Source organism: Trichechus manatus, unplaced genomic scaffold, assembly GCF_000243295.1.
Source record: "Trichechus manatus latirostris isolate Lorelei unplaced genomic scaffold, TriManLat1.0 scaffold00012, whole genome shotgun sequence".
NCBI lineage: Eukaryota > Metazoa > Chordata > Mammalia > Sirenia > Trichechidae > Trichechus > Trichechus manatus.
In genome coordinates this window covers 17,837,162-17,848,410 of record NW_004443948.1, presented here as the reverse complement: position 1 = coordinate 17,848,410, position 11,249 = coordinate 17,837,162, and the positions used below count along the sequence as shown (strand labels likewise).

The 11,249-nt window shown below is 40.0% G+C and overlaps 1 protein-coding gene across 3 annotated transcripts in view; it reads right to left on the bottom strand.

Annotated features, from left to right (window-relative positions):
* The window catches only part of USP25 (ubiquitin specific peptidase 25), a 157,148-nt gene that overhangs the window by 124,623 nt on the left and 21,276 nt on the right, over window positions 1–11,249 (bottom strand). The gene's annotated exons all lie outside the window — the stretch shown is intronic.

Sequence of the window (11,249 nt, the reverse complement as noted above, 5' to 3'; positions counted from 1 at the left end):
AAAATATTAAAAAATAAAAATAAAAAAAAAAAAATAAAAACTGAAGATGTATAAAAATGTCACAGGAATTCACTTTATCTAATTCAATGTCTTATTTTAGTAAAAACAAAGTACTTAAGATTTTACAAACTTGTTTGTAACCTCATCACCACCACCACTCCAAACCCCATTTTTTATAAAGTATTATTTCCCTCTATTACAAATCATTCAATCATGAAAAAAGAGATAGAGTATTAAACACCCCCAAGGAAATGAGTCATTTGTATAAACGTTTATGACTATTATTTATAATGTTGGAAAAATGGAAACAATGCAAATGTCCTTCCACTAAAGAAGTAATTATCAAACTCTAGTGTGCACAAAAAGACCCGACAAGTTTGCTAATAATGAAATTCCCAGACCCCATCCCCAGAAATTGCAATTCCAGAGGTGTGGGTTAAGGCCCAGGGATCTGCATGTATAATAAGTACCTCAAATGCTTTTGATGCAGATGGACCTAGAAGCACAGTCTGAGTTAGGCAAACAATGACATATTTTAAAACAACAGATATATACTCTACATACAAGTTATGTTTACAAATCATATTAAGCTAAAGAAGTGGAATACGAAATAGTGTATATACAAATCAGTGACCACAGATAAAATGTATACACAGCTGTAAAGCCCAAAAAGGATTACAGAGCTTGAGGCAGACTCCCAATTCTTCATCCATCCCTGTATCCACACCCTTTGCCATTTTTCACTTCCTCTCACTAGAGACACAATAGATTTCCTTGCTCCACTGATGGGCTAGGCGATGTGACTGGCTTTGACCAATAGTACATTAGCAGATAGCTTGCAAGCAGACATGAAAAGTACTTGGATGGCTGGGCGTGCCTCTTAAACTTCTGCAACTGTCTTAAGAACAGGACCTGAGTAGCACACTGGTCCCAGAAGAATCAGGCACGTGTGGAGAAACGCCACCTTAGCCAATCTACAATGCTGTGAACATGATGGTAATTTTTTTTCTAATGCCACTGAGCTTTGGGATGGTTTCCTATAGCAACTGTTAACTGATACAGAATAAAATAAGAATACTATTTTATGGAGAGAAGCAAAGCCTTCGAAATTTTGTTGTGGTTGCTTGGTGTTTCATTTACCTTTTACTGTAAAGTCAGCTACATATACTAGAAAAAAATAATACAGGTGAATCTCTACCATGGTTCTTTATCTCATGAAATTAAATTGAAAACGAACCAATGAAGAGAAAAATAAACGGAGGAAGAGGGAGAGAGAGAGAGTGTGCACGCATACAAGCGAACTGAGTGGAAAGGAGACAAGGTGAAGGAATTTCCTTCCCTAAGTTAAAGAACGGGAAACTGGTCAAAAGAAGCGAGCTATTAGAGAAATTCTGAGTCTAAGACAGAGAAACCACCTCATTTGTAAAGTTTTCTACTTTGTTAGTGGCATCTTCCAGCTGTACTTTTCCTGTGTTTGAAAACCTACATCTTCAATTCCTGCAATTTTTTTTGCTATTTTGGGTCTTTGTTTCAAGGTTTGTATCTTTCTATTTATGAAATTTCTGGTCTGCTATACACCCTGATTCTCAACTAGAAACTTCCTATCTATTTTTCTTTCCTCCTTGACTAGCATTTTCAGGTCCAAGGTGGATTCAATGCGTCCCCATCTCTAGATCTCCTTTTCTGAGCTCCCAGGTCCTCCTTCCATGGACTTTGTATCTACCAAAGAATAAACGAGGTGAGTTCAACCTGTTTCCACCGCTGGACTAAGAAGGGCAAAACATTACAATGTCCAAAGCGATATGCTGTTGCTGTTTTTGTTGCTGTTGTTAGTTGGTGTCTAGTGGATTCAGACTCTTGGCAACCCCATGTGTGCAGAGAACTGCTCTATAGGGTTTTCAAGGCTACAGCTTTTTGGAAGCAAATCACCAGGTCTGTCTTCCAAGGTGCCTCTGGGTGGGTTCGAGCCACCAACCTTTCAGCTAGTAGTTCAGTGCTTAACTGTTTGCACCACCCAAAGACTTTCCAAAGTGATACAGTGGCTTGCAAATGCCATAAAAATCAGTAAGCAGATAAGCCAATACTAAATATAGGTCTTCAGATTCCTTCTTCCATGTTATTTTTATTGTTATTTACTATGCACTTCAGGAACAAGGAGGCATTGGTAATTTCAAAATAAATTAAGAATCAGAGGGTTTCACAGAGATTCTTTCCCTCCCCACTTGACCCTAATGCTGAGTCTTATAAAATCTGTTTCAGTGAAGGCTACAAAATTATTTAATATTAGTATAACTTCTTAAAGATGCAAAAAAGGGGATCGTTGGCTTAGACCAAAAAAAAGATTAGATTTTATTATGCTCTTGCTGTATGCCAGACTGTCTTAAGTGCTTCTAGTATATAATTTCATTTAACACACACAAACACACACAGACACACACCCCAATCCTCCAAAAAGTTACTTCATTTTACAGCTAATGGAGACTTCAAGAGATTAGTAACTGCACAGGCAGGAATAAAACCAGGTCTTTCCCACTCCCTGGCCCATATCCCTTCCATATTTTCTCTGTGACATCTGATGTTTGAGATTAATAACTCAGTGAAAAATTAAAACTTATCCCCAAAAATCCACTATAAAGTTGACATAAAAAACTGAACATAATGGTACCAAAAATAAATAAATATATAAAACTGAAAACACTGATGCCTGCAATGCAGGAAAGCTTTTTATGTTAAGGGGTAAATGACTCATAAGTCAGTCTTTGCTCCTTTAACTGGATCTCCAAATATACATGAACTTGGTTTGGTACAAAGGAAAGAAAGTCAAAGGTTTCCATCCTCAGGGGGCAAAAAAAAAGTCAACGTTAGAATGACCTTTAAGAAACTTTAAAAATGTTCTAAGAATAGAGGAAAAAAACAATTTGATAGAAAATCACAAAGCATTCTTAAGCTTCCAAATCACATACAGTAAAGCCCTGCCAGGCAAGGTACCAAATGGTAAGCGTGTCAAAGTCACCTATCAATGAAAGGAGTTATTCATACTACTGCCTGCAAGGTTGTATGACAGACCATTTCAAGTACATACGTGTCTTGCATGTAGCTTTCTTGGAATCCCCAAACTTGCCTCTAAGCACCTATATAAGCAGTAAAGGATTTTGATTTCCTGAGTCTTGGGCTATGTGCTGTTTTTTGTTTTTTCAATCTGCAATTTTAAGGGGAACTATATGACCGTTTGTTTCCCGTCAAATGTAATACTCTATCAGCTCTCTGAGGAACTGTCCCGTAGTACAATACTTACTATGCTTAACAGGTCTTTGCATGCCATAACCTCTATCTCTATCTCTGTCCTTAGCTTGCACTACTCACTCGCTCTCTCCTCCAGTCTAGACTTTCATTTGGGGTCTACAAAATACCATTCTCCTTCCTACTTCAAAGGTCTTTGTACACTCAGGTACCTACTTTTAAAGGTTAGAGCCTCTCCTAGCACTTAATACAGATTGTAATTATATACTTATGGTTATTTAATCAGCAAACTATAAGTTCAAAAGAGGCAAGGACTGTTTATTTTGCTCATCACTGTAATCCTGGTATCTGGTACAGTGTCTGGCACCTGGTAGGCATTCAATAAATACTAGCTGAATAAACGAACATAAGAGTTTGCACATGTGAACTGGAATAAATCAGAACGTACAGCCTGAGCTGATCCTCAGTAAAGAGGCAGAAATTACTGGAACTGGGAAGAACAACTAAGTAAACTTTCTACACTCTTCTAGATTCAAGAAACGAATATAAATCAGACCCACTTACTCAGAAAAACTTTCTACACTCTCCTTTATCTAGATAGTCTCCATTTCCTAGCTCTGTCAATCCTGCTTGAAGGTGAATATACAGCACATTATTTTTGAAATTTCCTACTGAAAATTATCTGTATAGCAGCCACATGAATGGCTTCGAGTATCCTGTATATCCTACTGCCACAGATCAAGGCTTATCTCAATTTTTTTTGGGTTAACAGCACTACTAGTATTAAAATTAACCGCATACGTATATGTCCATACAAGTTTGAAGATGTACTTTTTTATTCTTTACTGCTTCCTCTTAGGCTTAGAAATGCCAGGAATTCTGAATTCAAAAAAAGCTTCTTCTCTTAGAAACCAAGAGCTATAAATGATCTTCGGCATTCATGTAATCAAAAAAGAAAGAAAGAGAGAGAGAAAGAAGGAAAAGAAAAGAAATTTGCATCATGCCCATACTCCTAAGAGAATTCTCCCATCTCTACTAACTGGCGGCTAAAAGAAATACATTCCAAGTAGAAACTAAATGAAATTAAAAAAAAAAAAAAAAATTACATACACACACACAGCCATAAAGCACCACGGATTAAATCTACACAAAGTTAAATACATTTTCAAGCCAAATAAGAACCAAATACCAAGAAACACAGTTTCTATGGGAACATGCATTTTGAGTTACAAAAATCCAGATTGCAAAAACTTTTGAAACACAGTCTGTTTTTTAATCAGTGTGTCTATATTCTGGAAAACATGTAGGTAAACAAAACTTCTGTGAATCAAATCATATTCTTGAATTACCAGGTATACAGTTTAAATAAAATACGTATTTAACTTGTTTTGATGCTAATAATCTGACTTACTCCTAATATAGTTCTCTCTTGTCCAATTAAATCTGTATGTATCTCTAGTTTCTGCTATATCTCATACTTAAATTTTCATAATTAACTTGCAATCCAAAAAATAAAATCCCTTATACTAATTAAAAAAAAAAAGGGAACTTTCAAAGTAAGATAATCTACGTACTCCTCACTTAATGACATGGTTAGGTCCCAAAGACTAGGTCGTTATATGAAAATTGGCAATATGCGAATACAGGATTTGATTTTGTTTTGTTTTCAGACCATTCATTTGTTCAAATTTTTTAATTTAGAAAATATGATCATAGAAATAAAAACAGCTAAGATTTACTGGTGCATCTGTCAGTTTGTTGTGCTATGGGGGCTCACGAGTTGCTGTGATGCTGGAAGTTATGCCACCGGTATTCAAATACCAGCAGGGTCACCCATGGTGGACAGGTTTCAGCTGAGCTTCCACACCAAGGCAGACTAGGAAAAAAGACCTGGCAGTCTACTTCTGAAAAAAATTAGCCAGTGAAAACCTTATAAATAGCAACGGAACACTGATGGTGCCAGAAGATGAGCCCCTGAGGTTGGAAGGCACTCAAAATACAACTGGAGCAGAGCTGCCTCCTCAAAGTAGAGTCGACCTTAATGACACGGGGAGAGTCAAGCTTTCGGGACCTTCATTGGCTTGTGACACGATTCACAATAAAAAGAAACAGCTGCAAACATCCATTAATAATCAGACCGTGGAATGTACGAAGTATGAATCTAGGAAAATTGGAAATCGTCAAAAATGAAATGGAACACATAAACATCAATATCCTAGGAATTAGTGAGTTGAAATGGACTGGAATTGGCCACACTAAGCATTTCTCAAGCGGAAAAAACTGAAGAAAAATTCAAGCCTCAAGTTGCAATACTGAAGGATTCTACTGGCAGAATACTGAACAATGCAGGAAGCATCAAAAGAAGATGGAAGGAAAGCACAGAGTCACTGTACCAAAAACATATGGTCAATGTTCAATCATTTCAGGAGGCTGCATATGATCAAGAACCGATGGTACTGAAGGAAGAAGCCCAAGCTGCACTGAAGACACTAGCAAAAAACAAGGCTCCAGGAACTGACAGAATACCAACTGAGATGTTTCAACAAACAGATGCAGCACTAGGAGTGCTCACGTGTCTATGCCAAGAAGTTTGGAGGAGAGCTACCTGGCCAACCAACAGGAAGAGATGCATATTTACGCCTATTCCAAAGAAAGTTAATCCAACCGAATGTGGAAATCATCGAACAATGTCATTAACATCACACACAAGTAAAATTTTGCTGAAGATCATTCAAAAGTAGTTGCAGCAGTACATCGATGAGAACTGACAGAAATTCAAGGCTGATTCAGAAGAGGATGTGGAACCAGGCATATCACTGCTGATGTCAGATGGATCCTGGCTGAAAGCAGAGAATACCAGAAAGATGTTTACCTGTGTTTTATTGACTATGCAAAGGTATTCAACTGTGTGGATCACAACAAATTAAGAATAACATTGCGAAGAATGGGAATTCCAGAACACTTAATTGTGCTCATGAGGAACCTGTAAGGAGATCAAGAGGCAGTCATTCGAACAGAACAAGGGGACACTGCATGGTTTAAAGTCAGGAAAGGTGTGCGTCAGCGTTGTATCCTTTCACCATACTTATTCAATCTGTATGCTGAGCAAATAATCTGAGAAGCTGTACTATATGAAGAAGAACAAGGCATCAGGATTGGAGGAAGACGTATTAACAACCTGAGATATGCAGATGACACAGCCTTGCTTCCTGAAAGTGAAGGGGTCTTGAAGCATTTACTGATGAAGATCAAAGACTATAGCCTTCAGTATGAATTGCACCTCAACATAAATAAAACAAAAACTTACAACTGGACCAAAAAGCAATATCATGATAAACAGAAAAAAGATTGAAGCTGTCAAGGATTTCATTTTACTTGGATCCACAATCAAAACTCATGGAAAGAGCAGTCAAGAAATCAAATGACGCATTACGTTGGGCAAATCTGCTGCAAAAGACCTCTTTAAAGTGTTAAAAAGCAAAGAGTTCATTTTAAGGACTAAGGTGCATCTGACCCAAGCCATGGTGTTTTCAATCACTTCATATGCATGCAAAAGCTGGATGATGAATAAGGTAGACCAAAGAAGAATTAATGCCTTTGAGTTACGGTCTTGTCAAAGAATGTTCTTTTGGCAGTCCATGGTACATTCAACAAACAAATCTGTCTTGGAAGAAGTACAGCCAGAATGCTCCTTAGAAGCGAAGATGGCGAGACTTCGCTCACATACTTTGGATGTGTTACCAGGAGGGACTAGTCCTTGGAGAAGGACATCATGCTTGGTCAAGTAGACGGTCAGCAAAAAAAAAAAGGAAGACCCTCAATGAGATGGACTGACACAGTGGCTTCAACAATGGGCTCAAGCATAACAACGATTGTTAAGGATGGTGCAGAACTGGGCACTGTTTCATTCTGTTGTACGTAGGGTTGCTGTGAGTCAGTCGGAACAGACTCAACGGCACCTAACAACAAGATTTACTGATATGCTCACCACTGTGATGAATCCAGTTACAGATTATTCCTCTGAGGAGAAGGTGGATTGGAGGAGACAAAGCTGGCTAAGGCCAGGCTATGTGACTGGAGGCCCCAGGGCTTAACCACTTTACCTTCCTCCTGTGCTGGATCTCGGCTTCCTTTACAGAGCCACCTCCAGGGCTACACTCCCACCTACCCCAATACCCTGCAAGCTCTGCATTCAAGATCCCAGAGCCTGCTCTGCCCTCCAGGTCTGGGGCATCATCAAGGCTCCAGGCTTCCTGTGAGGGCTCTTGTAAGCCTGGCCAAGAACTTGGCCTCACTGAGGCACAGGCTTCAGGCCCAGTTCAGTTTGCTTTGGGATATCATTAAACTCACATGAATCTCTTCCAAACACCCTCTCCAATGCCTCTTTCTTTCCTCCCTTCCTACCCCACAGCAACTCTGAGCTGCAGGCCCACTCTCAGGAATATAGCCTAGAGAAACAAGAGCTGTCACATGAATAGACATATGCATACCCATGTTCACTGCAGCATTATTTACAGTAGCAAAAAGATGGAAACAACCTAAGTGCCCATCCACAGACGAATGGATAAAGAAACTATGCTACATACACACAATGGAATACTACACAACAATACAGAGCAATGATGAATCTGCGAAACATATCACAACATGGATGAATCTGGAGGGCATTATGCTGAGTGAAATAAGTCAATCACAAAAAGACAAATACTGTATGAGACCACTATTATAAAAACACACGGAATTGTTTCCACACAGAAAGAAACAATTTTTGATGGTTACAGGGGAGGGGAGAAGTGGGGAGGAAAAACATTAACTAGATAGTAGATAAGTGGTAACTCTGGTCAAGGGTAAGACAGTACATAATATTGGTGAAATCAGCACAACTTGACCCGGGCAAAGTCACAGAAGCTTCACAGACATCCAGATGCCCTGAGGGACTGAGCTACTGGGCTGAGGGCTGGGGACACTGGTCTTGGGGGACATTTAGCTCAGTTAGCATAACGTTGTCTACAAAAAAAATGTTCTATATCTGACTGTGGTGAGTAGCCATTCGGGTCTTAAAAGCCTGTGAGCAGCCATCTAAGATACATCTACTTGTCCCATCCTGGCTGGAAAAGAGAATGAAGAAAACCAAAGACACAAGGGAAATATTAGTCCAAAGGACTACTGGAACACAATTACCACAACCTCCACCAGACTCAGCCCAGAAAAACTATATATGGTACCTGGTTACCACCACCAACTACTCTGGCAGGGATCACAATAGAGAGTCCCGGACAGTGAAGAGAAAAATGTAGAACAAAATTCAAACTCACAAAAAAAAAAGACCAGTCTCGCTGGTCTGACAGAGACTGGAGAACCCTGAGAGCATGGCCTCTGAATACCCTTTTAACTCACTACTGAAGTCACTCCTGAGGTTCACCCATCAGCCAAAGAATAGACAGGTCTATAGGGCCAACAATAACACACATGAGGGACGTGCTTCATAGTTCAATCGTGTATACGAAACTAACGGGCATACCAGACCAAAAGCAAAGATGAGAAGGCAGGAAGGGACAGAAAAATTGGATGAATGGAAATAGGGAACCTAGGGTGGAGAAGGGGAGAGTGTTGACATATCGCAGGGTTGGCAACCAATGTCACAAAACAATTTGTGTATTAACCGTTTAATGAGAAACTAATTTGCTCTGTAAACTTTCACCTAAATCATAATCTAAAAAAATTGAGCTGCAGGGTCTCAGGCCGCATAAGAGCTGGGAACCCAGAACAGGCACCTGCTGGCTTGGTGCTACCTGTGCATCTGCCCAGAGGCCATAGCCAGTGAGGAGGCCGGCCCCATGCAGCAGCTGATGCAGTGCCTCCGCTGGCAGGAGGGAGTGAAGGGCAAGGGGCAGCACAGCCCAGCTTCACGGAGGCCATCAGACACCTTCCTCCACGGAGGGGATGCTTCACAGCTGCTGCTATCATGCCAACAGCCTCGTTAATGTGAAAATAGTCAGACAGTAGATTTTTTACTGTTGTCGTAAATGTGAAATGTTGGATAACAAGATAGTCGATAAGTGAGGAGTAGGTATAATTCCCAAAAGCTATGCACGCTCCGAACAACCCCTTCAAGTTTTTTGTCATACTAATTACACACATAATGACCCTGTTGACTATTATAAACAAATTTATTTGGCTATAATGTTAGGTTCTGATAAAGCATACGCTCTAAACCCAAAGCTTTGAACCAGCTCAGTCATGGCCGACTGAGTGAAACCAGAACAGACCCAAATTTTTACAATTTGACTGATCCGGAACAATAACCAGAATGGGAAAAATTACATGTCGAAGCCCTGGAATGGGAGGCTTGGAAGAGGCTAGTGAGCCCTTTAAGGAGCCTGATGCATGAGACTGGATTATTGACAGGACTGTGGAGAGCAACACACATTCAAAGCGGTATGGTTGGCCGCCATCTCTGAGCAGGGTACCACTGTCTCTGACTCTGCTCAAAATCCAAGGGGCAAGAGATTTGGTTGCGATGCAACTCATACACTGTCCTTGTTTTACAAGAGGGAGATTAGGTTTCTAGCAGGGCTTCAACCTGCAATTTTTCCTGCTCTGGTTATCATTCTATCAACCAAATTTTAAAAATCTGAGTCTGTTACCGTTTCACTTCCTCGCCCATGAGTGAACCAGGAAGAACTGGTTCAAAGCCCTGTCTAAGCCATTTTCTTTTAGCAGTCCCTAAAAGAACTATTTGCAGGAATGCTTCAGCCTGCAGCACCTCAGCAAATTTCTTCACCATCCACGGGGCTACAACTGAGTCTCAGAGCCTCTCCTTATTCCTTCCTTTATTCCTTAGATTTCTTTTTATTCTTTAGTAGTTAATAGTTCTTCACCTGTTCAAATTATTGTGTGGTTTCTATGTCCTGACTGGACCATAACTGATGCAACTTCCTTAAAATCATTTTTTTGTATTCTAACAACATTTTAATAATACAATTCTGAATTGTTTTTGAGATTTATTGTATTAAAAAATAAAGACATAAGTCAGCCATATATACTCAGCTCTATATCCTAAAACTACCATTTACTGAACTCTTATTAAAAGCACATAATGCACTATGTAAAGTACTTTATAAACACCAATATTAAGTTCTAAAAACTCTATTATGAGCTGCAATGGATTGCTTTTATATGGCCTTTCTCTCCATGGTCTGGTAACTCCCACCAAATGGTTGGGCGGTCCTATTTAAATAAGGTGCTTGTGGCCCACCAAGGGGACTGGACAGCCTGCTAATAATACAAATAAGGTGCATGGTACCTTTGTGAGGGTGGGATCATTCAAATAAGGTATATGGAACCCTAATGAAGGAATTGGTCAGTTTTGTGAACGGAGGGCCTGACTACCATGAAGAAGAAGAGACAAGGGCACAGGGTGTCCTTTGGACCTGGCATCCCTCTGCTGAGAAATTTCTAGAGCCAGGAAACAGAAAGAGAGAGAGCTGTAACACCAGAGATAGAGCAAGATGGCAAGAAGCAACGACAGAAAAGCAGTGGCAGCAGAACCAGGAGGCTGGCGTGAGACAGCACAGTGGGTGTCATGGATTGAATTGTGTCCCCCAAAAATATCTGTCAACTTGGCTGGGTTATGATTCCCAGTGTTGTATAATTGTGTACCATTTTGTAATCTGATGTGATTTCCTCATGTCTTGTAAATTCAATCACTATGATTTAATAAAATGGATTAGCAGCAGTTAAACTGATGAGGTATACCAGACTGGATACTGTCTTAAGCCAATCTCTTTTGAGATATAAAAGAAAGAAGCGAGCAGAGACACATGGGAACCTCATACCACAAAGAAAGCAGTGCCGGGAGCAAAGCACATCCTTTGGACCTGAGGTTCTTGTGCTGAGATGCTCCCAGACCAAAGGAAGACTGATGCATCACAAGGATCTTCCTCCAGAGCCGACAGAGAGAGAAAGCCTTCTCCTGGAGCTGATGCCCTGAATTTGGACTTATAGCC